Consider the following 26,882-nt stretch of genomic DNA (forward strand, 5'->3'; position numbering starts at 1 on the left):
TATATGGTTATGCAATGAATACCCAATGCTGGGAGCTGAACCTTGTCCAAAAACTCATTACTATCATTCTTAGTATTGAACACTCCCATCGTGAGGTGAGTAGCGCCTATCATTGAAGTAACTATAAGCAATATCTAAAAAATAAGAATTGAGCTAAACTTTGTCACAGACTGAAAGAAAAAATTTTGGTTTATCTTTCTTATTAGCGAAGCAATGATATAATTAACCTTGACACATCAAAAGCTTATAAATTGCAAGGTGTGAACCTTCCATAATTATGTTTTTTTTTCTTCGTAAAAAAAAAACAATCAACCCCTAGCTTGGTTTATCAAACTGAAGCATGCAAAAGAAAGAAGCTAGAGCAAACTCAAAGCGTGTGATGTTTCCAAGGTTCAAATTATATTATTGCTTCCTTTTTTTTCTCTTGATCTTTAAGAGGGAAGTGGACATTTGATTCAAATGCACGCGTTTTCAGTAAACTCAAGGTCAAGTAATAGTCTCAAAAACTTGCAAAATATAACACATCAAGTAACAACTTTTATTTTCGCTTCCTAAAGTTATTTGGAACAAGTAAATAGTACAATAGTTGTAAAACAATTTTATTCTCACCTGCAATAATAAGAAAGTACATTAAAATGACAGGAAAATATCAAAGCAGTGTCAAAAGAAACTTGTTTAACATGTTTTCATTGTTAAGTAGATCAAGGAAAAGTTAGAAAAGTTGTCTAAGATACGTCGTATGTTACGGGCAAATAAATGTGTTGTTATAAGAGTTTCAAAACATTGCTGTTTTTCTTTGTTTTGTAGTCATCCCGGTCCAAGTGCAGTCACCTGTACAATCACCAGCTTTTGGATCAGGAGTAGAGGCAGGAGGACTTTTCTGCAATCTAAACCAATCGCTTCTGGGGTTTGCCGTTGTCCCTTTTTCATTTCGTCTGAGTCCAATGATCTCAAAGTAGATGAAACTGCTGCAACCATGCTTGCTCAAAGTCCATCATCACTAACTGACTAGCTTGCAATCGACTCACCTCGCGCGGGAACCTGAAAACAGTGTAAAAGCTTCGTAAAAGGCCATCACTTATTCCTTTTTTTTCACTTCCAAACTTCCAAGAGCACTTGAAGATGCACCGGAAAAAATCCAGGTATTTTCTTCTAGTTTAAAAATTACATTTCGATTAGTTATAATGAGTCGTACACAAAGGTAATTTACGTTCTTTTCTTCTTCCGCTGGCGTAACGGACCGTGTGCTCTATTTTGAGCACGCGCAGAAGTCAACCGGAAGCAATAATTGTGCAGTTAAAACTGGAATCCTACGATTTCTAGGATAGAAATTCGATTATCCCAGAGGTCATTATTGGGCGACCATACCGCTCGCTGACAAGGAGCCAAAATGGCCCTGGACTCGAGATTCCATTAATAGTTTTTCAATATGATTTAAAGCCAGTGACATAAATTTTATGCTATGCACATGCGTTAAGAACCAGTCAGACCATGGGTACAAGTTTGTGACTTATGCCTTGTTACCTTAAGATGCCATTTTGAAGGAAGTCTATTCTGAAAATAAACAGTAAAATGTTGATTTGTTTTATCAACTGAGTTGATAATGAAAATAGGATACCTTTAAAAGTTTTCTTGAGATGACATTTCCTTATAATGAAGGGCTAACGCTCTAAACGTCAGCTTTAGAAACTATTTACACTCTCAACTCAGCTGATAAAACCAAATTATCTTGTTATACCCCTTCCCCCTCCCTAAACTAAGCATGGCGACAACGGTTCGCAGGAATCACCGCCGGTATTACGGAGCAGAAGGCGGCTGGAGCAGTTTGCTGTCTCACAATCAATAGTTTAAATCAGAAACCTTAAATGTGTGATCATGAGAATTAAAAGTTTGAGCGTGAGAGCACAAGGCTGAATTTATTTTCGTGAGTCTCACGGTAGCTCGGGGGCTAATCTGAATACGACATACTCGAATCGTTGCAAGACGCATCATCACCTATAAACTTTAAAGATCATTGGTAAGTAATACTTCATTTTACAACATGGAGCGAAGTAACTTTTGTTGGTAGCGAAGTAACTTATTTGATGGAGCGATCTAACTTTTGAGTGGAGCGATCTAACATTTGGTTGGAGTGATCTAACTGGGAGCGGTCTAACCACGGTGCGATCTAATCGGATACCTTCTTTAAATATGAATAATTAGCGATACTTCACACTAAAACGTATAACTGGGCAATAGTGGACTTAGTCTGTGGTTACATTGCTGCATTTGAACACCAAGGAAGTTAGGAGAATTCGAGAAAGTTTTGTAAACCTGAGAGTAATAACTTTAAAAGGTTCGAAGCAGCCGGTACGTCATTAGAACTTGATGGGTCACAGAGTAAAAAACAAACCAAAACAAAACGAACACTCGACAAGGAGAAACATAGATAAGTAAGCAAAAAAACCTAGCTCAGTAACGATTGAATAAAAGAGAACTTTCTCTCAACATGGTCACTCTTCCGCGAGCGAAACCGAACATGAACGCTACTTAAGCCGCCTTCGAGACAAGAGCTTTTTAAAATACAAACATACACACTTTCAAGACCCTTGTGGGACAGGTAACGAATTTGAATACTTTATTAACTATTTAAATCTATCAGTTACACTATAAAACGATGTTCTTCTTTCCCTAATAAACGAATTAGTTTTACACCTCTTTATAAATGCATGGAGATCACACTGATTGTTCTCTATGCCCGCTGACACTCGACAAAGCCACATAAAATACCTTAATGAAAATATTCGAGAAAAAATCCAATGATTATCATTGACGTCAACAAAGAAGTCTAATTCAAACGAGATATATGAGAATGAAAATTTTATCACTATTTACAATGCTGAGTTGAAGCTATCTGTATATTATTTGAATTACAAGTTTAGCATGTGCCAGAAAATAAAAATAGATATTTTTTAACAAACTCTATGACCTAATGTCACCTAAACAAATACTTCTAATCGTGCTACTCAGATCACTTTTCTCATTCTATTTTCTTACTGGTGTCTTTATGTCTTAATTCACAAGATTCTGATGGAAAAATAGCGTAATTTTCACTCATTTACAGCTCTTAAGTCATAATCTTAGCATATTTTACAGAACTATAATGTTTCATGCCAGACACCATAGACCATAAAATCCAAGTATTCGGCAGCTTTATACATAGAACGGAAGCTCAGAATTCCAACCCTCTTTTACGGCCTCAAAAGCAGATCGTATGGCGTATTCCAGATATCCACCGAAATTGTAATACGCTCTGTTCACTAAGAAGACATCTTGTCCTGTTAGCAGCCGTTTCGCCCATTGCCGGATGCTCGTACGTGGAGCTAAAGTTGGCCCCAGGCTTCTGAAAAAACCTAAGACATTGAATAATGAAAATCTAACGATCACAGCTGTTCATCAACAAAAAAACAAACAAACAAACAGAAAAAAGGCGTAGAATTGAACCTGTCCAAATTGAGCAAAGTTGGCACTCGCTCATTGAAAACGGATCTCTCTCTCCTTCTCAACAGCTCCCTAGTAAATATCCGCTGAACGGAACGACTCCGGGCGAAAATCGAGGGCCGCTCGTTCGTCCACATCCACACTCATTGCGTTCAGCAGATATCAATAAGGAAGGCTATACGGAAGAAGAAGATATGATCTCAGAAATCTTTGTGATAAATATGTAGTGTACAAATCCGTAAACTTGGAGCATGGATTTTGAGCCGAAATGATGCATATCATTTCTATTGACGAAAAAAAGGGAACAGAAATTTTGAATCGAGCGGAAAAAATTGAAGTAGGTTTTTCATAAAAAAGCAATAAGAAACGATTGCTATACTTTTTTTTTCTATTTTTTCAACGTTGCACTTACCAAAACCCTTCCTTCCAGTATTTGTAAATAGTCTCCAAAGGATCGGGAATATCACATTGAAACTTGTACTTCAGAGCGCGTTTCAGTTCTTTGTCGATAACATCATTGGATTTAGAAATCTCCAAAAGTTTCCCCCACTTATCGCTGCATCCTCCGTTATTGGCTATTAAGTGTAACACAACTCTTCTGCTGGTTCCATCATCTCTATCATAAAAATAAGGAACAGGAGCAGGCTTTTGAGTCATACGTTACAATAATACAATGTAGTTCCTTGATTATTTTGGCACAAGCGCGATTTGTCAAAAAACATCACGTGGCTGACTTTGCTTCATTTCCTAATTTTCTATACAAATGGGAAAAAATTGATGCTACTTCACAAGTGGGATTAAAATTGTTTGTCCATAAGATATACTGGAGAACATTGTAGAAGTGAGCTATTTAACGCAGAGGGAAATTATGCACCGATGTTTCAACATCTTCCGGGGCAACCGAGGGAAATTTGACTGTCGTTCACAACCCAGAGGGGGGGAATTCGAACCTTGCCTGAGTAGGGTGTGTAGTTTGAATCCGTGTAACACTTGTTTTGATTTTAAATATGGGGGAGTTTAGAGGTAAAGAGTTCGCTTTCGTGAGCGAATGGTTGACAGGAATACTCTCGCATCACAGAATGATGCTTAAAAGAGAAATATCCAACAGCGGCACAAAAAACTACGTACATGACTGCTAAATTCTGCAACATTCGTTGATCACACAAAGAATCGTTCAATGAAAAATTGTGTGAGGCATTGTGTGGGGCATTTGAACGCAATTTTAGCCTAAGGGGGCGAAAATTTGAATCAAACATTCTTAAATAGTTCAACAAATACTTGGTACCCGGGAGGGAGGGGGCAGGGGAGGATTCACCGTGGAAATATTGAAGCTTCGAATTGACCGACCCATTATTTTGAAATTTTATGGAAGTTTGTGACGATTTATGAGTACTAACTTGTAAGGCATGGTTATTCCCAGGCAGTCACTGCTGGATATGAACTTCTCCAAAGGCTGCAAGCTGTTGTTCTTTTGAGCGGCAGTTGTATCATTCCACCATGGCTTATCATATACCGCTGCCCCATAGAAAGCAGGCACACCAACAATTGATTCAAATATTTGATGACCTGTAATATTTCGAATGACGTCACCTTCAATCTTTTTCAGAGCAGCTGGTCCAACGGTGATAACTGTTTTATTGGTCTTCACAGTTAATTTCGTAGTTTGAAGAAGAAATTTATCTCCTTCTTTGTTGATCGAGGCAACTGTCTCTTTACGATAAATTTTACCGCCTCCACTTTCCACTTTTTCAGGGAGCTCTGCTGCAATTTCGGACATTCCTGTGGAATTAGGAGGACTTCTCGTCTCTGATGATAGGGAGCTAACATAATATTCTTTCTCAGGATAAGTTCTATAACTCATTGGATTTATGGATTGAATGTAGCAGTCACCCTTGAATCCGAAATTTTCTGCCATAAGCTTGGTTCCCTCCGGGGACAGTTCGTACGAAAGGAAAGTCTCCGCGGTTGAAAACTGTGTGAAATTCCTCTGATTACTAAAGATGAAATGTGCAGTTTCCCTGAGTGTTTTATTGTTGAGTGGCTCACGGTCCCGTAAAGTTGGAAATGCCTTTAACTTCAGATCATCAAAGCTATTAGCAACCTGTCCACGAGCTTCAACACGCTTAGTTTTTGGTACCCACATGACATCATTGCCGTCGAATAAATGATATAAAAGTTCCCTGAAAAAGAAAACAGATATTAATTAAATTGTACTCTTTTCCTTCAAATTTGTGCCTACTTCACAATTTGTTCGTAGTTTTCATTCTGTCATAATCTTTCAATAATTTTAATCAGCACGATACGCAAGTAACGAAAATTGCCTCTCTCTCAAGATGTTGCTCAGTTAGCAATGGCGCCAAATTAGTATCAGCAGGGAATGAGTTCTAATCCCTTAGAGGCCTAAGTAAGACAAATCATTCCAGGCCGCAGTTCATCTGTGAGAATCATTTCTTTTCTGTAGCTCATCTATGTTTGGGTATCCTTATAAGACATCCACATATTTCATTGTCAGCATTCAATCTTAAGGAAATATTATGCAATGGCTCACTTATCACGACACATTCAGTTTTGTACTCTCAACAATTCTTAGGTGGCTTCGAGCATTTCAAAAAAACTGTCACGATTCATATCTTTTGACTACCAACTGAGCAATACGTTTTAGATAAATTGATGCTTACAGTTCTGCATAGTTGTCATCGGAAATGTCCCACTGTCCTAAGCCTGAAAAAAAAAAAAAAAGTAAAATAAAAAAGATAAAAAAGGAACCGTTGTCTTCATACGTTGATGGAGCGCGTAAACGATGCAAAATAGCTCTTTATTCCTTAATTCAACGATAGCTATTGATTGCTACATAGATACAGCCTGACTCTTGGTGTTATGTTAAACTTACCAACTACAACATCCGGTACTTGGGGAAAAACATGGTCATAAATGTTTTCAACGCTGTCCTCTGTGTCGAAGACGCAGACGCTTGTTTCATTCGTCTTATCAAAAAGTGAATATGCCACCAATAAGCCACCCGCACCTATAAATTAAGAAAATAGACTAAGAAAAATTGAAGAGATTATCAAAAGAATTACTCGTGCTTCTAAAGTGCCGCTTTTCAAATGAATGGCCACTCAATTACATTTCCTCTGAGGAGCTTTTATAAAAAGGAATATGCACACCGCCACATCGTTTTTTGTGTTATCCTGAAACCCAGTTGTGACCAATATGTACAGATTAAACTTTCTGCCATTTTTTTATTTTTCATCACGACGTGATCAATGTCTGACTTTCTCTGACAATATCAATAAGCTATCTGAAAACGTGAAAAAAAAAGAGACTTGAACACTACACGTTTAAGATACTCAAGAGTAACGATCACTTGCAGAACTTGACGCCAAACGGTGGTATCCAGTTCTCACCTGCGCCAACTATGGCTGTATCGCACTCTAAGATATTTCTTTGAGGGCCCGTAGTCGGTGCTGCCGTTGTTGGCTTAGCAGTTGATGCAGTAAGAGCAGCAGTTGTCGGTAATGCGGTAGTCGTTGGTTTTTGTGTGCTTGATGGTTGTGCTGTGGTTTGAGTCGTTGCCTCTGAGTTGGGAGCTGCAGTGGTAGATGAGAATTTTACACTGGCTTTTGTTTCAGCAGTAGTAGAAGAAGGCTCAGTTTTCACTGTTGTTTCTTGAGGAGTTGTTGGTTTCTGACTGGGTTGCGGCTCAGTTCCCTTGGATGGGGTCGGAGGTTCTGTCGGTTTCTTTTTTGTGGTTACGTCCTCTTCTTTGGTTGTGCCAGGAGGTTCTGTTGGTGCTGTTGTCCGCTTGGCATCCTTGGTTGTGATTGGACGCTCTTTCTGTTCCTTTGATGTGGGCTCTTCATCACCTGATGACATTTTATAAAAGTTAGACATTCGATTAACATTGTTCTGTTTCGTTTTCTTTTTCTGAGAAAAATCATAAACTTTTCTGTTTTTGCCCTCGCTCCCAAGATAACTGTAAATGACCCTGACGGCTATAAATGTTCAACAATGCAGTATTTGACGCTTCATAGCGTCGTTGCGTAACATGACGACATTGCGTAACATTTAAAATAGGACAAATAGGTGCATCATCCCGCCCATACTTCGTCCATACTTCGCCCATACTAGTCTAAGTATTTTTAAATCTAAGGGGGGGGGGGGGAGGGGTGGGGGGATTTAGCCTGTGGCCTCTGAAGGGGAGTTGCGGTGGTATTTGTAATTTCTTATGATTGTTCTTGGACCGGGTGTAGTTGATGATTTAGTTGTCGTGGCAAAGTTTGAGTTTTCGCTGTTGTCGCCTGAACAGCTGTTAGTCTTTGGCTAGATAACGGTTCAGTTTCCTTAGCTGTTGCAAGAGTTTGGTCGGTATTTGCTGGTATCATAGTCGAGAAATGATAGAATATGCCATACTTCAAAAGTACATGTCTTTTACAAAAGACACTTTTGCTTGGCGACCTCGAACCCCTCTTCGCATATACTCAGGATCGTCGAGCTGTCGAATGTGCACTTGGAAGCCATTTCAGTGCAGTTTGATCACGAATATAAACAGCGTCCGTGCAGACCTTGAAGGGTCGACCCTCATTATCATAGCTTTTCTGACTGAGTTCGCCTTCAAATGACAGGTAGGAAAACCCCCTTACAGCCTAAATAACGTAGCTGTTTTTCATTCACCGCACCAAAAACTACATGGATTTTGGTGCGGACAAGGATTTCTTAAATCCATGTCCGTTTTTAAGTCGTAAAATGGCCGAGAGTCATTTGAGAGTTGTAGTTTTGATCCAAAATTTACCCCTTCCATCTATTGGTCCATCACTTCTTCTATTCCTGTTAAATTTTTGGTAAGCTGCGGACAAGTCTAAATTAAATATCGATGAACTGTATTCGGGAGTGATTAAAAATTTCCACTTTTTAAAAGGAAAACTCTTTACAGTAGTTCTGCACAATAAATGGTGAACTTCCGTGAGAAAGGAGGAAAAACATGGTTTTGAAGGAGAAGATAAATAAAAAAAAGGTAAGTGAACCTATTTAACAGGTGAGTACCCTTTGCCGTACTTTACACTAATTGCTTTCAGAGCTGCGTAGTATGTACTATCAGAACACCGAGGGCGCGTTTTCTTGCATTACCCAAAAATATTTGCGCGAGACTCAAAAGCTGTAGTTGTTGGTGCGGTGGTTGTTAGTGTAGCAATAGCTGTTGCGTTTTCTGTTGTTGTTGATTCCAATGTGGTTGTTGGAGCAGTGTTTGTTGGTGGAGCAGTATTTGTTGGTTGTTCTGTTGTTGGCTATGCTGTAGGATACAGTATATATTATTTAAGGTGCTTCGTATTAAAAATTCAAATTCACAAAATTCATTCCGTTTCTTGTGATTCAGTGCAATAAGAATGGAAATATCATCGGCAAACAAAACATAGGCAATTATCATGCTTGAGTAGATTATCTTTACAACTATCTTCATCACACTAAATTTACCGGAAACGAAATCGTTATGAAATACGAATTTCCCAGTGAAAATACAATACAATTGACAACTTTTCTTTTGAGTTTGCTTAATACTTGCGCAATGTTTTTTTTCGGAGAAGTTCACGACCTCCAGTTCTAATCGATGCACACTTGTAATCTTTACGCTAACATGCAATATCCTTACATTAAATCATCATCTAAATCATCATATAACCCATCATCTACAGTTTTAGCCAGCACGTTTTAGAATAGAACAGTTTGCCACTGCAACATTGAAACGTGACCACAATTTAAAGACAACTGATTTCCTGTGTCATAGCTTTAATTAGTTTTGATGTTGAAAGTTCACATTTTTGATTCGATAATTGAATTCTTTGTACATTTCACTGTCATCTCTGATCATTTGATCATGATTTATTTCAGATACATAGAATGTCTTCATGCGGCGGGTAATCAAATCGCCTAAAGAGAAAGAGCCAAAGCTAGATCAGTAAACCTGTCTGTAAAGAAAGGGAATTAATGCCAGAACAAAATATGAATGAAAACTCAAAGTAAATTTTTTACACCCGCCTCTGCTTTCAACAAAAAGTTTGACATGAAACAGCATTCCTTCGCGTCCACGTTACGTCAGCTCAAAGTCAACATATTTTATTATTTTTCTTGTAGCATTGGACTTCCACTTTTGCGGTGAAAAAATTCATGAAAGAATAAACATCACGAACTATGTACCTGTTCTCTCTGTTTGCCTTAGTGGTCTACTGTGATATAATGCACACTTAATTTTCCGTCGACCAATATTTCTTTAACAGAAGTCATGTTACAAATGGAAACCATTGGAAAGCTGTTAGTACGAGCTCGAGCGTACATCGAGTGCCTTTGTCATTTTTCAACAAATCTAAATGTTGAATGTTTTTCTCACTCTATGAGTAAATCACTTCAAGTGAAGAGTCCCATTCTAGAATTTGTCGGAAAGTAAAATGATATTAACTTTATGATTGAAGGGTTTTATCATCTAAACTTTCTGTAAGCGATTTAGTTTCCTAAAAGTCATTACGCACTATCTGCGACGTTCTACTTCAAAGTTAAGGTATCAACAAATTAACACCTAACATGAGAGATCACGCAAGGAAAGTTCATTCAAGGTGTTGTTTAACCTGAAAGCCAAGTTGCACAGACTTTGTTTAAATAGCAGTTGTCACAAGTTCAAACAAAGTTGCTAGGTGGTTAGTAAGGGTCTCGCATATCTAAGCTTTTTTTTACGTTTTTTCTTGGTTTTGTTTATTTTGCCTTTTTGTTGTTGTTGTTATTTTCTTGACCATTTATTCCGTCTAGGGGTTTCGAAACTATCTCGAGGTCTTGATTTTCTAATATAATTGTCTTAATACCCGCTGTACCCTGTGCAAGCTAAGTTGGAATCATCACCAGTCCTGCAACACCTCACGTTTATGGAAAGCTTATGAAACAAGAGCCTCTTAGGGAGATTATGCTTTTAAACAGACCACATTTGAAGAACTTTCATGGTCAAGGCGTTTTCACGCACAACCAGCTCCGGTCACATAATAGATGTACGTGTATGCATGTAGAGCGTACATCAGACATTGTTTGCTGACTTAATCTCTTTGACACTAGCTTTTCATGGAGGACTTGATTAATTTCGAAGCCCTCAAAATTAATCAATCACGGTGCCTTTGACATTCTATTTTTGTGTTAAAACTGACACAAAAACAGCCTCTTGAATGGTTTGTGAGTAATTTGAATGGCACTCGGCATCTAAAATCGGCGTAGTTGATAGGGCTGCGGCAAGTGGACTTTTTCTTAGGTAAATCTTATTTAATATATTGTTTGGGAAGCAAGAAAACCTTACTAGCTCACTCTTCTGTTGGTGAGTACAATACACTTTTCTTTGAAAGTGCAAAATCTCGAAAATCGGGACCTCTTCGAGGTAAAAATCTTTTGCTATGGAAATAACGATGACTGCTCTCATTCAGAAAAGGCTGCATTTCGAGGAAAAGTGTTACTAATCCTCGTAACCGGAGAACATGGCATCAATACTCCTAGGACGATTTTCGACTGGAACTAAATAAAGATAATTTAAACAGATACCGATAATAATAACGTTAAAAAAATTACAACAACAACAAGCAAACAAATATCAAAGAAATCATGATATATGTTTTGGTATACTATCAAGCATGTGCACGCACACAATTTTCAGGTGATAATTTTGATTTTGGCAAGTGCTCAGTATTTTTCTTGGTGGAAATTATAGGTGCCATTTTTTTATTTTTAAATCAGAGGAACACAGGAGAAAAAAAAACTCTAACTTGTACTTATCTCCCGCGCTGTTTTCATTCGACCTTATTCTCATACTTTATTGTTACTCGTCCACATAGGAATTTCTGCCAACTGTTACATCGCTTTCATCAGAAAAATTGAGCTAAATCTTCTGTGAACACTCACCATACCCTCATTATTACCACGTATGCATTTACATTTTGTGATGTGATGTCGAACCCTGGTGACCTGTCGAGGCTCATTTACTTGAAAAAAAAAACCCCTAACCCTAACCATACATACATCATGAGGAAAACGAAATTTACGTCTGATTGAGTAACATAGTGGCTGAAGTGTGTCTGTAGGCCATAAAATTGAGAACAACTCGGGAGATTTCATCCAGGGAAGTTCCTTTGATGAAAAATATGATAAAAATGTCGAACACCATGACGTATTTTACGTTTATTATAAAAAAAAAAATTGATTGTTCCTAGTAAAAGAATAGAGTCGGATTAGGATCTGTGCCGAAGGCAGGCTTCACCTGTGGCAAACAGGGGAAATAATATAATTTGAAATACCTGAGTCGCAAAAAGGGTGGATCTTGAATTTAGGCCTCCAAATGGCACAGCGAAATTTTAAACTTACTGCTTAGTTCCACAATACATAATTGTGCGGCTACACATCGCGCCCTAGAAAAAATCACTCATCTTTAAATGAAATATTAAATTTCATATACCTCTATAACTTCCAAGAGTAACTTCCTCGGGACCAAAGATTGCAGCTAAAACTGCTTTTCCGCCCATGATGACGAGTATTGCAAATAGCAATAGCAGTAATTGCCACACTCGAAAATTGCACCTAAGATATCTTTTGTGAAAACAATCGCAGCTTCCTGAAAAGAATCGATCTTTCGTAACATGATATCCATCCTCGCTGATTTTAAGACTTGATGAGGGCTCGAGTGGCTTCTAGTTTCAATAATTGCATATTCATCGCGGGGAATTCTAACATTCACAAATCTCGTTGTGGTCATTGTAATAGTAATAATATGTCACATCTCACAAACTTAGTGGCTTCCACGAATGAAATGCTTAAACGCCAATAGACGAACGAAATTATGAAATACACCGTTATCGATGAATTGTTAAACCTTAATTATTTTTTTTTAACGTTTAGCATAACCATTCGGCTGGTTATCGCATCGTTCAATTTTTCCGGATTTCCTCAAAATCATCTCTGAAAGCGCAGGAGCGTAACGTGAGATTTTTAAAGTGTCCGAACGAGTAGAAAATTTTGAGCAGCGCTCCAAACTCGGGGATTTTGGGAGCATGCTCTCCCAAAAATTTTTCAAATTAAGGGCCTCGGAAACGCCACTTCCTGCGCTTTTCGTAGGGTAAAATGCTTTATTAAATGTGTGTTTATTTTCTCCATCTTTATTGTTATCTGTACGGTGCAGTGTTACTAAATTAAATCTCGGCTATATGGCTGCGGAAAGTTCTACATACAATTATACATTAGTATTATGCAGCTATGTTTACCAAAAGGCATTTGCAGAAACGAAGTCTCCCTGGCACTTAGTGATTTTTCAATACCGCGCCAAAAAATACTGACGCTGATCAATATAGCCCTTTTCCCGTGTTTACGTAGCTTCATTTAAACACGAAAAGGGTTAGGAGAGTTCGAGAAAGTTTATGCAAACCCGAGAGTACTAATTTAAAACGTTCGAGGTTGTGGGTACGAAGAACTTTGACGACTTAAATGAATCTCAGATTAAAAAAGAACAACACAAAACAAAGCAACCACTCTACAAGGAGAAGAATAAGTAAGTATCCAAAAAAAAAAAAAAAAAAAAGAAATCGCTCGTTCGTTGTCACCCGACTTCTCTCTCCTTCTTAAGTGGTTGTCTTAGTTGTTGGAGCAATTGTTGTTGGTGGAGCAGTATTTGGTTTTTCTGTGGTTGTTGGTTGTGCTGTGGTTGCCAGAGCAGTGGTTGTTGGTGGAGCAGTAGTTGGTTTTTATGTGGTTGTGGGTTGTGCTGTCGTTGTTGGTGCGATGGTTGTTGATGGAGCAGTAGTTGATGGTTTTTTTGTGGTTGTTGGCTGTGCTATGGTTGCCGGAGGAGTGGTTGTTGGTGGAGCAGTAGTTGATGGTTTTTCTGTGGTTTTTGGTTGTGCTGCGGTTGCCGTAGCAGTGGTTGTTGGTTTTTCTTTGGTTTTGGGTTGTGCGGTGGTTGTTGGTGCGGTGATTGTGGGTGCAGTGGTTGTTGGTGCGGTGGTAGTTGGAGCGGTGGTTGTTGGTGCGGCGGTTGTTGGTGGAGCAGAAGTTGATGGTTTTTTTGTGGTTGTTGGTTGTGCTGTTGTTGCTGGAGTAGTGACTGTTGGTGAAGCAGTAGTTGTTGGTTTTTCTGTGGTTGTTGGTTGTGTTGTGGTTGCCGGAGCAGTGGTTGTTAGTTTTTCTTTGGTTTTGGGTTGTGCAGTGGTTGTTGGTGCGGTGGTTGTTAGGGCGTTGGTGGTAATAATAATGTGATAGCCGTCGGGTTTTTTGTCCTTGATGTTTCTGCTGTGGTTTTTGGAGCAGAATTTGATGGTTTTTCTGTGTTTGTTGGTTGTGCTGTGGTTGGTGGAGCAGTAGTTGTTGGTTTTTCTGTGGTTGTTGGTTGCGCTGTGGTAGTATCCGGCGTTCTTTTAGGAAGTGTCGTGGTTTGAGTCGTTGCCTCTGAGGTGGGAGCTGCAGTAGTAGGTGAGAATTTTAGACTGGATTTTGTTTCAGTAGTAGTAGAAGAAGGCTCAGTTTTCACCGTTGTTTCCTGAGGAGTTGTTGGTATCAGATTGGGTTGCAGCTCAGTTCCCTTGGATGGGGTCGGAGGTTCTGTTGGTTTCTTTCTTGTGGTTACGTCCTTTTCTTTGGTTGTGCCAGGGAGTTCTGTTGGTGCTGTGGTCCGCTTGGCATCCTTGGTTGTGATTGGACGCTCTGTCTGTTCCTTTGATGTGGGCTCTTCATCACCTGATGACATTTTATAAAAGGTTAGACATTCGATTAACATTGTTCTGTTTCGTTTTCTTTTCCTGAGAAAAATCATAAACTTTTTCTGTTTTTGCCCTCGCTCCCAAGATAACTGTAAATGACCCTGACGGCTATAAATGTTCAACAATGCAGTATTTGACGCTTCATAGCGTCGTTGCGTAACATGACGACATTGCGTAACATTTAAAATAGGACAAATAGGCGCATCATCCCGCCCATACTTCGTCCATACTTTATCCATACTTCGCCCATACAAGTCTAAGTAAGCGTTTTATATCTAAGGGGGTTGGGGGGTGGGGAATTTGGCCTGTGGCCTCTAAAAGGGAGTTGCAGAGGTATTTGTAGTTTCTTAGGATTTTTGGACCGGGTGTGGTTGATGCTTTAGTTGTCGTGGCAAAGTTTGAGTTTTCGCTGTTGTCGCCTGAACAGCTGTTAGTCTTTGGCTAGATAACGGTTCAGTTTCATTAGCTGTTGCAAAAGTTCGGTCGGCACTGGCTAGTATCATAGTCGAGAAGTGATAGAATATGCCATACTTGAAAAGTACATGTCTTTTGCAAAAAACACTTCTGCTTGGCGACCTCGAACGCCTCTTCGCATATACTCAGGATCGTCGAGCTGTCGAATGGGCACTTGGTAGTCATTTCAGTACAGTTTGATCGAGAATATAAACAGTGTCCGTGCAGACCTTGAAGGGTCGACCCTCATTATCATAGCTTTTCTGACTGAGTTCGCCTTCAAATGACAGGTAGGAAAACTCCTACAGCCTAAATAACGAACTGGTTTTTCATTCACCACACCAAAAACCACATGGATTTTGGTGCGGACAAGGATTTCTTAAATCCATGTCCGTTTTTAAGTCGTAAAATGGCCGAGAGTCATTTGAGAGTTGTTGTTTTGATCCAAAATTTACCCCTTCCATCTGTTGGCCCATCACTTCTTCCATTCCTGTTAAACTTTTGGTAAGCTGCGGACAAGTCTAAATTAAATATCGATGAACTGTATTCTAGAGAGATTCAAAATTTCCCCTATTGAAAAGGAGAACGCTGCACTTCGTTTTTGCGGTAGTTCTGCACAATAAATGGTGAACTTCCGTGAGGAAGGAGAAAAAACATGGTTTTGAAGAAGATAAATAAAATAAAAGGTAAGTGAACCTATTTATACAGGTGAGGACCCTTTGTCGTACTTTACACCACTTGCTTTCAGAGCCGCGTAGTATGTACTATCATAACACCAAGGGCGCGTTTTCTTGCATTACCCAAAAATATTCGCGCGAGACTCAAAAGCTGTAGTTGTTGGTGCGGTGGTTGTTGGTGTAGCAATAGCTGTTGCCGTCTCTGTTGTTGTTGATTCCGATGTGGTTATTGGAGCAGTGGTTGTTGGTTTTTCTTTGGCTGTTGGCTGTGTTGTAGGATACAGTAAATATCATTTAAGGTGCTTCGTATTAAAAATTCAGTAATTCAATTGATTCAGTGCAATAAGAATGGAAATGTTATCGGCAACCAAAACATAGGCAAGTGTCATGCTTGAGTAGATTATCTTTACAACAATCTTTATCACACAAATTTCCCAGTGAAAATATAACACAACTGATAACTTTTCTTTTGAGTTTGCTTAATACTTGCGCAATGTTTTTTCCGAGAAGTTCACGACCTCCAGTTCTGATCGATGATCACTTGTAATCTTTATTCACTGACGTTAACATACAATATCCTTACATTAATCTTTCTTGTAGAAGATTACAGATTGTCTTTCCAGCACGTTTTAGAATCTAAAAGTTTGCCTCTGCAACATTGAAACGTGACCACAATTTAAAGACAATTTCCTGTGTCATAGCTTTAATTAGTTTTGGCGTTGAAAGTTCACAGTTTTGATTCGATAATTGAATTCTTTGTACATTTCACTGTCATCTCAGAACCTTTGATCATGATTTATTCCAGATATATAGAATGTCTTCATGCAGCGCGTAATCAAATCGCCTAAAGAGAGAGAGCCAAAGCTAGATCAATAAACCTGTCTATAAAGAAACGGAATTTAATGCCAGAACAAAATATGAATGAAAACTCAAAGTGGAAAATTTTGCCGGTCGGTTTCGTCAGCACCCGCCTTTGCTTTCAACAAAAAGTTTGACATGAAACAGCATTCCTTCGCGTCCACGTTACGTCAGCTCAAAGTCAACATATTTTATTCTTTTTCTTGTAGCATTGGACTTTCACCTTTGCAGTGAAAAAATTCAAGAAGAACAAACATCACGAACTATGTACATGTTTTCTCTGTTTACTTTAGTGGTCTATTGTGACATAATGCACGCTCAATTTTCCGTCAACCTATTTTTCTTTGACAGAAGTCGGTTACGAATGGAAACCATTGTATAGCTGTTAGTACGAGCTCGAGCGTATATTATATTGAATGCCTTTGTTATTTTCAAACGGGTAAACAAATTTAAACGCTAATGTTTTCCTCGCTCTATTTATACTCTATGAGGAAATCACTTCAAGCGAAGAGTCCCATTCTAGAATTTGTTGGAAAGTAAAATGACAGTAGCTTTATAATTGAGGGGCTGTATCATCTAAACTTTCTGTATGCGATTTAGTTTCCTAAAAGTCATTACACACTATCTGCGACGTTCTACAGACAAAGAAAATTAACACCTAACATGAAAGATCACGCAAGGAAACTGAAGTTCATTCACCGTGTTGTTTAACCTGAAAGCCAAGTTGCACAGACTTTGTTTAAATAGCAGTTGACATAAGATCAAACAAAGTTGCTAGGTGGTTAGTGAGGGTTTCGCATATCTAACCTTTTTATTACGTTTTGTCGTGGTTGTTTACTTTGCCTTTTTTTGTTGTCATTATTTTCTTGACCATTTATCCCGTCTAGGGGTTTCGAAACTATTTAGGGATCTTGATTTTCTAATATAATTGTCTTAATACCCGCTGTACCATGTGCAAGCTAAGTTGGAATCATCAACATCCTACAACACCTCACGTTTATGGAAAGCTTATGAAACAAGAGCCTCCCAAGGACATTAAGTAAATCATTGTTTTTACCCCTGAAACAGGCCACATTTGAAGAACTTTCATGGTCAAGGCGTTCTAACGCACAACCAGCTCCGGTCACACAATAGATGTACGTGTATGCATGTAGAGCGTACATCAGACATTGTTGACTTAATCTCTTTGACACTAGCCTTACATGGAGGACTTGATTAATTTCGAAGCCCTCATAATTAATCAATCACGGTGCCTTCGACATTCCATTTTTGTGTTAAAACTGACACAAAAACAGCCTCTTGAATGGTTTGTGAGTAATTTGAATGGCACTCGGCATCTAAAATCGGCGTAGTTGATAGGGCTGCGGCAAGAGGAATTTTCTTAGGTAAATCTTATTTAATATGTTGTTTGGGAAGCAAGAAAACCTTACTAGCTCACTCTTCTGTTGGTGAGTACAATACACTTTTCTTTGAAAGTGCAAAATCTCGAAAATCGAGAGCTCTTCGAGGTGAAGATCTTTTGCTATGGAAATAACGATGACTGCTCTCATTCAGAAAAGGCTGCATTTCAAGGAAAAGTGTTACTGATCCTCGTAACCGGGGAACATGGCATCAATACTCTTAGAACGATTTTCGACTGGAACTAAATAAAGATATTTTAAACAGACACCAATAATAATAATGTTAAAAAAATTACAACAACAACAAGCAAACAAATATCAAAGAAATCATGATATATGTTTTGGTATACTATCAAGCATGTGCACGCATACAATTTTCAGGTGGTAATTTTGATTTTGGCAAGTGCTCAGTATTTTTCTTGGTGGAAATTATAGGTGCCATTTTTTTATTTTTAAATCAGAGGAACATTGGAGTATAAAAAACTCTAACTTGTACTTATCTCCCGCGCTGTTTTCATTCGACCTTATTCTCATTACCTGTGATAATCATTAGTCATTCTCCTGATGACCTGTCGAGGCTCATTTACTTGAAAAAAAAAACCCTGACCCTAACCATATGTACATCATGAGGAATACGAAATTTACGTTTGATTGAGTAACATAGTGGCTAAAGTGTGTCTGTAGGCCATAAAATTGAGAACAACTTGGGAGATTTAATCCAGGGAAGTTCCTTTGATGAAAAATATGATAAAAATGTCGAACACCATGACATATTTTACGTTTATTATAAAAAAAAAAATTTGATTGTTCCTAGTAAAAGAATAGAGTCGGATTAGGATCTGTGCCGAAGGCAGGCTTCACCTGTGGCAAACAGGGGAAATAATATAATTTGAAATACCTGAGTCGCAAAAAGGGTGGATCTTGAATTTAGGCCTCCAAATGGCACAGCGAAATTTTAAACTAACTGCTTAGTTCCACAATACATAATTGTGCGGCTACACATCGCGCCCTAGAAAAAATCACTCATCTTTAAATGAAATATTAAATTTCATATACCTCTATAACTTCCAAGAGTAACTTTTCCGGGACCAAAGATTGCAGCTAAAACTGCTTTTCCGCCCATGATGACGAGTATTGCAAACAACAATGGCTGTGGATATACAGCAGACATTTTCCAGCAGTTTGAGCAAGAATCTAAACAGTGCGTTCTTCAGACCTTGAAGTTTTGATTCAAGTTGAAGATTAGTGAGAATTCGATCCTTTTGAGTTGACTCTTTGATTGCGTTTGCCGCGCATGAATGACATGGAAAAGACAGATCCTCACTATGATGCTATGATAAACAAGAACATAGTAATTATGTTTTCCTTTGTTATTCACTCATTAATTCAGTTTCCTATTAAAGCAAGTCAGGATACTTTTACAGTAATTACCTCATTGTACAAATTTTTCTAGAAGAACTGTCACTATTTTATAGTCACATACACGCCGGCGCTAATAGCGCAGCTCCCGCACTCACTAGCACTTATCACGCTCACGTTGCAGAGACGACAAAAACTTAAGATGAAAAGTATACGGCAGAAAAATCGGGTGCAGATCCGCCTAGAAAGGAGTTCGTACCCCAAATTTTTGCCAGTGTAAATGATCTGTACCCAAGGTTTGGGCCCATAGGTCATTTATTGTTTTTAATTCCTTGCTTCAATAACGAGCACCTTTTGACTAATAGGCTCTTGGTAAGATAACCTCTTTCCGAAGCTTTTTCCCCACAAAATTGTTACAAAGTCCTCTCTGACCTGACCAAGATTAAAAGCAAGTTTCAATCTATTTCTATACCATTAGGAAAAACACGGAAGAAAATTTATGTTGCTAAAGTTTATTCGCTATGACTCTTTTTCAATAACTAATTCATAAATGATGACTGTTAACCTTTTCCAAAACTCGAAGAGTCAGATTTGTCTCTTAAATACATTCTGATGAGCTCTATAAATATGATCAAACTACAAATGGGCCCTTTTTACGAAACAAATCACAAAGTAAAGGTACATTCTAAACCCATAAATTGCTTTATGCCAACAGATACTGCTAAACAATTTCCTTATTTCCCATTTTTTCCTCAGACAACTATAAACTAAATAGTACGGATATTAATCCTTACGATTTATTCTACAACCAGTAGAATACTGAAAATGGCATAGTTTTCTTATTTTGGCAGGTTGCGTTGGAAGGAGCTTAATAATAATGACGATAATAATAATAATAATAATAATGATGATAACGCCAATAATAGTAATAGTAATATTAATTATAATGAATGGGAAATTAACAAAGGATATACTACTAAGTGGTTCTCCTTATCCACTGTTTTCAGATTGAATTCGAATTTAAAGTGTCGGCTTTTGCTTATAAGGAGCCGAAAAATTCATCCCTAGTATTCGCCCTATCCTCATGAAAATTAGGGTTTTCGTTCTTTTACATCTTTGATATCCTCGCTTATTCTGGCTGCCTGGGTTTCCTGGAGGGAAGAATCTCGTTTTCAATAATTTTCCTCTATTTTCCGTTCCTCTTATCAATCACTTATATTTCCTCTTCTTATGGTAATTATTAAATCTATTGGTGCATTGAAATAATAATAATGAAAATATTAATAATTTTCTTAAGATTAACATTATTATGGACCGTTTTTTACTATCAATTCTAGCAGAGGAAAAACTCTTAGCTCACTGTGCGATCTAATAGCCAATGCAGTTTCAGATGTGTCTTTACTTACATTTAGGAATCCCTGATATGCTAGCATTATGTCTTTCAGAAATGAAACCGAGAAGCGAAACGTAACGTTAAGAGTTCAGTACTCCTTTATTATTCCCTGCTTCTAGTTTGAATGATTGCATATTCATCGCGGGGGATTATGATATTCACAAAATCTCGTTGTGGTCATTGTAATAGTAACAATATATCACATCCCACAAACTTAGTGGCTTCCACGAATGAAATGCTTAAACATCAATATACGAACGAAATTATGAAATACGCCGTTACCGTAACTCCGCCGATGAATTGTTACACCGTTAGTATTTTTTGACGTTTAGCAGAATTGTTCGGCTGGTTATCGCACCGTTCAATTTTTTCAGATTCCCTCAAAATCACCTCTAAAAGCGCAGGGACGAGAAGAAAATATTGAGCGGCGCTCCAAACTTGGAGGGTTTGGGAGCATGCTCTCCCAAAAACTTTTCAAATTAAGGGTCTTGGAAAAGCCGTTTCCTGCGCTTTTCGCGGGGTATATTCAGTAAATGAATACGAAGGAAAATTCTTTATCGAATCTGTGTTTATTTTCCCTATCTTTTGTGTTATCGGTAAGGTGCAGTGTTAATTAAATCTCGGCTATATGGCTGCGGAAAGTTGTACATACAGTATACACTGGTATTATGCAGCTATGTGATTGTCGGATTTTACTAAAAAGGCATTTGCAGAAACAGAGTCTTCCATGGATAGACTTTTCATTGTTGCGCCCGAAGAAACTGAGGCTGATGAATGTAGCCTTGAATCACATATTAGGGTCACGGGAATGAAGGAAATTTTCCATGTTAAAGCGCTTAATAAAATATACAGCTTAAAGTAGGGAGAATATGTATACTGATGTCAGGGTGTTAGGGGTTAAAATACAGCAACAGTAAGATATTCAAAACAAAGGAAACCAGGAAAAGTCTAATCAATACAATATGCAAAAAGCAAATTGTTTAGTGTTCCATCTAAAATGTTTTCTGTTTACCTGTGATAATCATTAAACGTTTCTGTTTAGGACTTTATATGTTCCTTTTCTGTTGATTTTTCGGAACACTGTAGCACAGTGGATCAAATAATTTTTAATTTAAGTCACCTTTAGTGTTAATATTTACACATTGGTTCATATATCACGGCAGTTTGTCAGCCCTGTTTCCAGAAGAATGGCAAACTAATCTTTTGTCCTTTTGCAGGTAAGTCTGCCTGGCACTATAGACTTCATAACAAATGACAGACTAAGGAAAATATAAATCTTATAATAGTAATAAAAGCACACAGGAAATCTATGCCAGTAAACTTATCCTGTGTTCTACGGCAGGTAAGTTTGCCTGAAAATAGTCCCTTACATAAACTGGAAATGGAAGGACATCAAATCCTAGTAAATGATGAACACTGCATAAGAAATCTATATCAGTGAGTGTGCAATGCAAGATTTTTATCAGATATGTATGTCTGCAATAATTTGTTTTATATGGAAATTAAATTTTCATTCCACAGCATTTTGATCATGCTATTTTCTTGTGTCAAGTAGTGAGAACTTTACTAATAGGCTGACCGAATCTGAAGACTTGTCATAAGGAAGTTTGAATCTCCATGGTATGAACATGAATAGCACAAATGGTAGGTGTTGGAAACTTTATGTTGATGCAAAACGTTTGCAATATCGAGCTGGAAAAAGTTCAAAAAATAAATCCTTCATATGTTTTTAAGATATGGGGTATCATAGGGAAGTGCTACCCCAACTGTACAAACTGTAAGTTTGAATTCATTCAACTGAGACAAGACACAGCTAAATGGCACTCAATAATGTTACCTCAAAAAGGATGCTCGTTGGCGGTTTTTTAATTTTGGTGGTTGCTGTTGTTGTTTTTTAAATTTTATATTTGGGTTTAGTTTAGCATTTACATTAATAGGCTTTCAATATGATTCAAAACCATTGACATAAATTTTATGCTATGCATATGCGTTAAGTACCAGTCAGACCATGGGTACAAGTTTGTCACTAATGCCTTGTTACCTTAAGATGCCATTTTGAAAGTCAACAGTAACCGTAACTTCTAAAAAATGGAATCGGCTTTATCAACTGAGTTGATAATATAAAATGTCCATCTTAAAAGTTTTCTGAAGATGACATTTCGAGCGAGTGACGACGGGCTAACGCTCAAAACGTCAGCTTTAGAAACTATTTACATTCTTAGCTCAGCTGTTAAAACCAAATCATCTTTTTATATCCCCTGTACCCCCACCAACGTCGCTCCTAAGTTTTTTTAAGAGCTTTGTCCTCTTTATTTCGAAAAGTCAGCCTTTATCTATGTTTTGTTACTCGTAAGGTGGGATACAATGTTTAGCTTAGCTCAGAGTTCTTGCTTTGTGATATATTGATATCCACTGCAAACCACTTGGCCTTGCTCGAAGGCGCGGCAACAGGAGGCTGTCAGGTGTGTTATGAAAATGGAAAAACGTCACATATCAAGCAGAAGATGTCATGCACATGCTTCATATCACATGTTAACCGAAATTATCTTGAATTTCTGTCACATCTACGGGGAAAAACTTTGAATCTTTCATGAAATTCATTCAGATTACTGGGCATGTCAGGCTGTTTTGTAACTATATTTTAATAATAAAATCTATCAAATCTTGGAAATCAAGTAAAGCAGTGATCCACGTAGGTGAGCTGCAAGTTAAGCAATTACAGAATAGAAGCCTGAGAAACATTCAGGCTTCGTCAGGATTCGAATCCAGGCCTCTAAGATACTAGTAGGGCGCTACTATCAACTGAGCTACGACGGCACTCGTTGAGAGCGGTAGACAGTTCAAAGGGTTCCTCTTTTTCGTGGAGAAATTGCAGCTCACCTGCGAGGATAATTGCTTTACTTGATTTTCATCCACAGCCCAAGGAAAATTTATTTCATGAAATACTATCTTGTTAAACCGCACTCCCCCCCCCCCCCCACTGACGTAACACCTAAGTTTCTTTTATCTCAAAAGGTCAGCCTTCAAAAATGATATTGCTGCATATTAGTTCATGTTTTGTCCCTAAATTTTCATCCACAGCCCAAATAAAATCTATTTCATTAAAGACTATTATCTGAGAAATCTGTCATTGTTTGATGAGGGAATGATGTCTGTGGTTGCACCTGAATTTCATATGATCTTGAAGATCACTTGATCTTTCCAAATATTGCTCAAGCAAAGACACATCTTTTAAAACGTTTTGTTGTGTAATATTGCTGTGTATTTTTTACGATTTCTGCCTTACGAGTAAAAATGCTTAGCAACACTATCAACCGAAGCGTTGTTTATTTAAGTATAATCTTTATTTAAGCACGAAACAATTCATCAGCAATTACATTAACTAAAACTATTTAAAAATTAAAACACTAACTAATAACTAAAAGCTGTTTTCCGTGAATGCCGTGCGTTATAGAGTGGCATTGATCTTGCGTTGAAATAACCCCAGAGACTCTGTGTTCCTTATATCACATGGAAGACTATTCCATAATGTGGCTCCACTATAGCTAAAGCTTTTTCGATAATAGTTAGTGCGAGGTAGAGGAACATTGAGTTTATTTTCAGAGTCCCTGAGGTCATAAGCAGAGTTACGCCATCTAAACTTAGAATTAAGATATTCAGGAGCTAGCCCGTGCAGACATTTGAAAACCATGGTAACTCTATGAATTTCCTGCTGGCTTGTCAGATTTTTCCAACTTAAAAATTCAAGTAGCTTAGTTGCATCGGCATCATAGCTGGAAAATGTCAAAACACGGGCTGCTCTAATCTGTAATTTCTGCAGCTTATCTCGTAACGTTATCCCACAGCTACCCCAGACAATGTCACAGTAATCAAAGTGAGGTTTTACTAAAGCTTGGTAAAGCAGATGTAAGGTCGAAGCTGGGATCAGATGCCTAACTCGCTTTAGGCACCCGATACCAGAGGCAATCTTTTTTGTTAATTTTTCGATGTGACTATGCCAATCGAGCCTATCGTCTATAATCACACCAAGCGATTTTGTAGAAGTAACCTGGCTCACCTGAGTGCTGTTCATTCTAATTGTTGGTGAAGCTGTGAGAGTACCCAGTCTCTGCCTTGACCCTATTAGCATGAATTCGGTTTTTGTCATATTCAGTGTGAGTTTATTCGCTTGTAGCCAGTTGAAAACGTTTGTTAAGTCCTCATTCAGACAAAGCTGTATACTCTCAAGATCACCGCCCGCATATGTAAGGTGTGTGTCGTCCGCATTAGGCGGAAAAGCGAAAAAATGAAGAAGCGGTTTGTGACAGATCCTGCGAAACGTTCGCATTCGATTGGCCCATGAAACATGAACCTGACAAACAGGGTTTCAAACGTTTCAAAGTTGAACTTTATTTGCGATCGTCGTTCTTAAGTGTACACATTGGAAAATTACTGCAAGTAAAAAAGTGACCTTTCATGAAAGAAACTGTTTGGATAATTTACTGTCAGGGACCAAAACCTTTCCGATTAGTCGGAGAAAAATTCTCAAAGACACGGATGTGTCCAAAGCACGAATTCGAGTTGCTTAAACTAAATATCATTTGATCGCATGACTACAACGTTTCGCAAGAATCGGGTGCTGCCTGTACTTGAGAACCAGAAGTCTGCGAACTAAGAACAATGAAAGGGTGCATGAACTTTTCTTCTTTGACACAGGTACTTAGCAGCCGTTTACTATCTGGAGATCAATCGATTAAATCAGAAAGCTTAAATTCGAGATCATGAAAAATAATAGTTTCAGCGTCAGAGGATAAAGGTTGAACTCGGTTGAGCTCTTAAAATATAAATGCTCAGTGATGCTACTCACAAAAACGTATAATGAAGCATAGTGGACTTTTCGCGTGTTTACTTAGCTTCATTAAAACACGAAAAGGATTGGGAGAGTTCGAGAAAGTTTATGCAAACCCGAGAGTACTAATTTTAAAAGCTTAAAATTTAGAGGTTGGGATTGTTGATGTTGGCTTTTTGCGGTTGCTGGAGCATCGCTCGTTGGTGGAAAAGTAGCTGATTTTTTTTCTGTAGTTATGGGTTGTGCTGCGGTTGATGGTGCGGTGGTTTTTGGTTTAGCAGTAGTTGATGGTTTTTCTGTGGTTGTTGGCTGTGCTGTGGTCGTTGGAGCAGTAGTTGTTAGTTTTTTTGTGGTTGTTGGTTGTGCTGTGATTGTTGCTTTTTCTGTGGTTGTTAGTTGTGTTATGGTTGTTGAAGCAGTGAAACAAACACGGCTGCTGTAGAACCATATCACTCCGAGCCAGAACGTATTCCCGAAGGGAACAAGGCGTCCAATGACGATAGTGATGTGTCTGAAAGACCTAGCATTTTGAACTGATCGATTGCGTTTGTAGTGGACTCAGAGAAACTGAAAGAGAGTGCATCTGTTTCTTCGAACAGCCCAAATCGGAAAACAGATTTACGGGGTTTATGATAAAGGTTCGAATTTCTTACTTTTTTTCTCTTTTTTTTTCACATCACTATTGTTGCTTGTTTGTGTGTCTTTATTAACAAGCGAGCTTTCAACCAACGTGTTGTAAATAAACGTTGAACGTGGATTAGGTTTTAGCTTCAAATACCATAAAACAAGCTCTTGAATCATCGACTGTTTCGAAACTATTGAATATTGTGCTTTAATTATTACCTCACTTGCCAAAACAGTGTTGTGGTGCATTGCAGATCGAAAAGAGTCTTCGATCGTTAACTTAAATTCATCTGTGGCAAAGCGGCGAAAGAACATCATTTGACCTGAGTCACTGAAAGGGTAGATCTTGCATTTAGGCCTCAAAACGGCACAGCGAAATTTTAATCTAACCTCTTGCTTCCTCAATACAGACATGTGCGGCCAGAAATCGTAACCTTAAAAAAAGTCACTCATCTCCTATTGAGATATTTAATTTTAAATACCTTTAAAATCTTCTTCAAGATTGGCTTTTCCGGAACCAAAGATTGCAGCTAAAACTGCTATTCCGACCATGATGACGAGTATTGCAAACAGCAATAGCAGAAGTTGCCACGCTCGAAAATTGCATATAAGATATCTTTTGCGACAACAATCGCAGCTTTCCGAAGAGAATCTGTCTTTCGTAACACGATCTCCATCCTCGCTGATTGTAAGAGCGAATGAGGGCTCGAGTGGCTGTGGATGTACAGCAGACATTTCAAGCAGTTTGAGCAAGAATCTAAACACTGCGTTCTTGAGGCCATAAAGTTTTTGACTCCAGCTAAAATTAGTGAGAAATTCGATCTTACCGAGATTACTCTCTTGATTGCGTTTGTCACGTGCGAATGGCATGGAAAAGACAGATCCTCACGCTATGATAAGGAGCCAAAAGATTCAGGGTTTCGTTCTTTTACATCTTTGATATCCTCTCTAATTCTGACTGCCTAGGTTTCTTAGAGGGAAGAATCTCGTTTTCAATAATTTTTCTCAGCTATCCCTTCCTTAATCAGATATATTTAGTTGCTATGG

The 26,882-nt window shown here is 38.2% G+C and overlaps 1 pseudogene; it reads right to left on the minus strand.

Moving 5' to 3' along the window:
- Window positions 1-3,103: 3,103 nt before the first annotated feature.
- Window positions 3,104-26,616, minus strand: LOC131785091 (uncharacterized; annotated as a pseudogene).
- Between the last annotated feature and the right edge of the window lie 266 nt (window positions 26,617-26,882).

The sequence above is a fragment of the Pocillopora verrucosa genome, chromosome 12 (genome assembly GCF_036669915.1).
Source record: "Pocillopora verrucosa isolate sample1 chromosome 12, ASM3666991v2, whole genome shotgun sequence".
In the NCBI taxonomy this organism is placed as follows: Eukaryota; Metazoa; Cnidaria; class Anthozoa; order Scleractinia; family Pocilloporidae; genus Pocillopora; species Pocillopora verrucosa.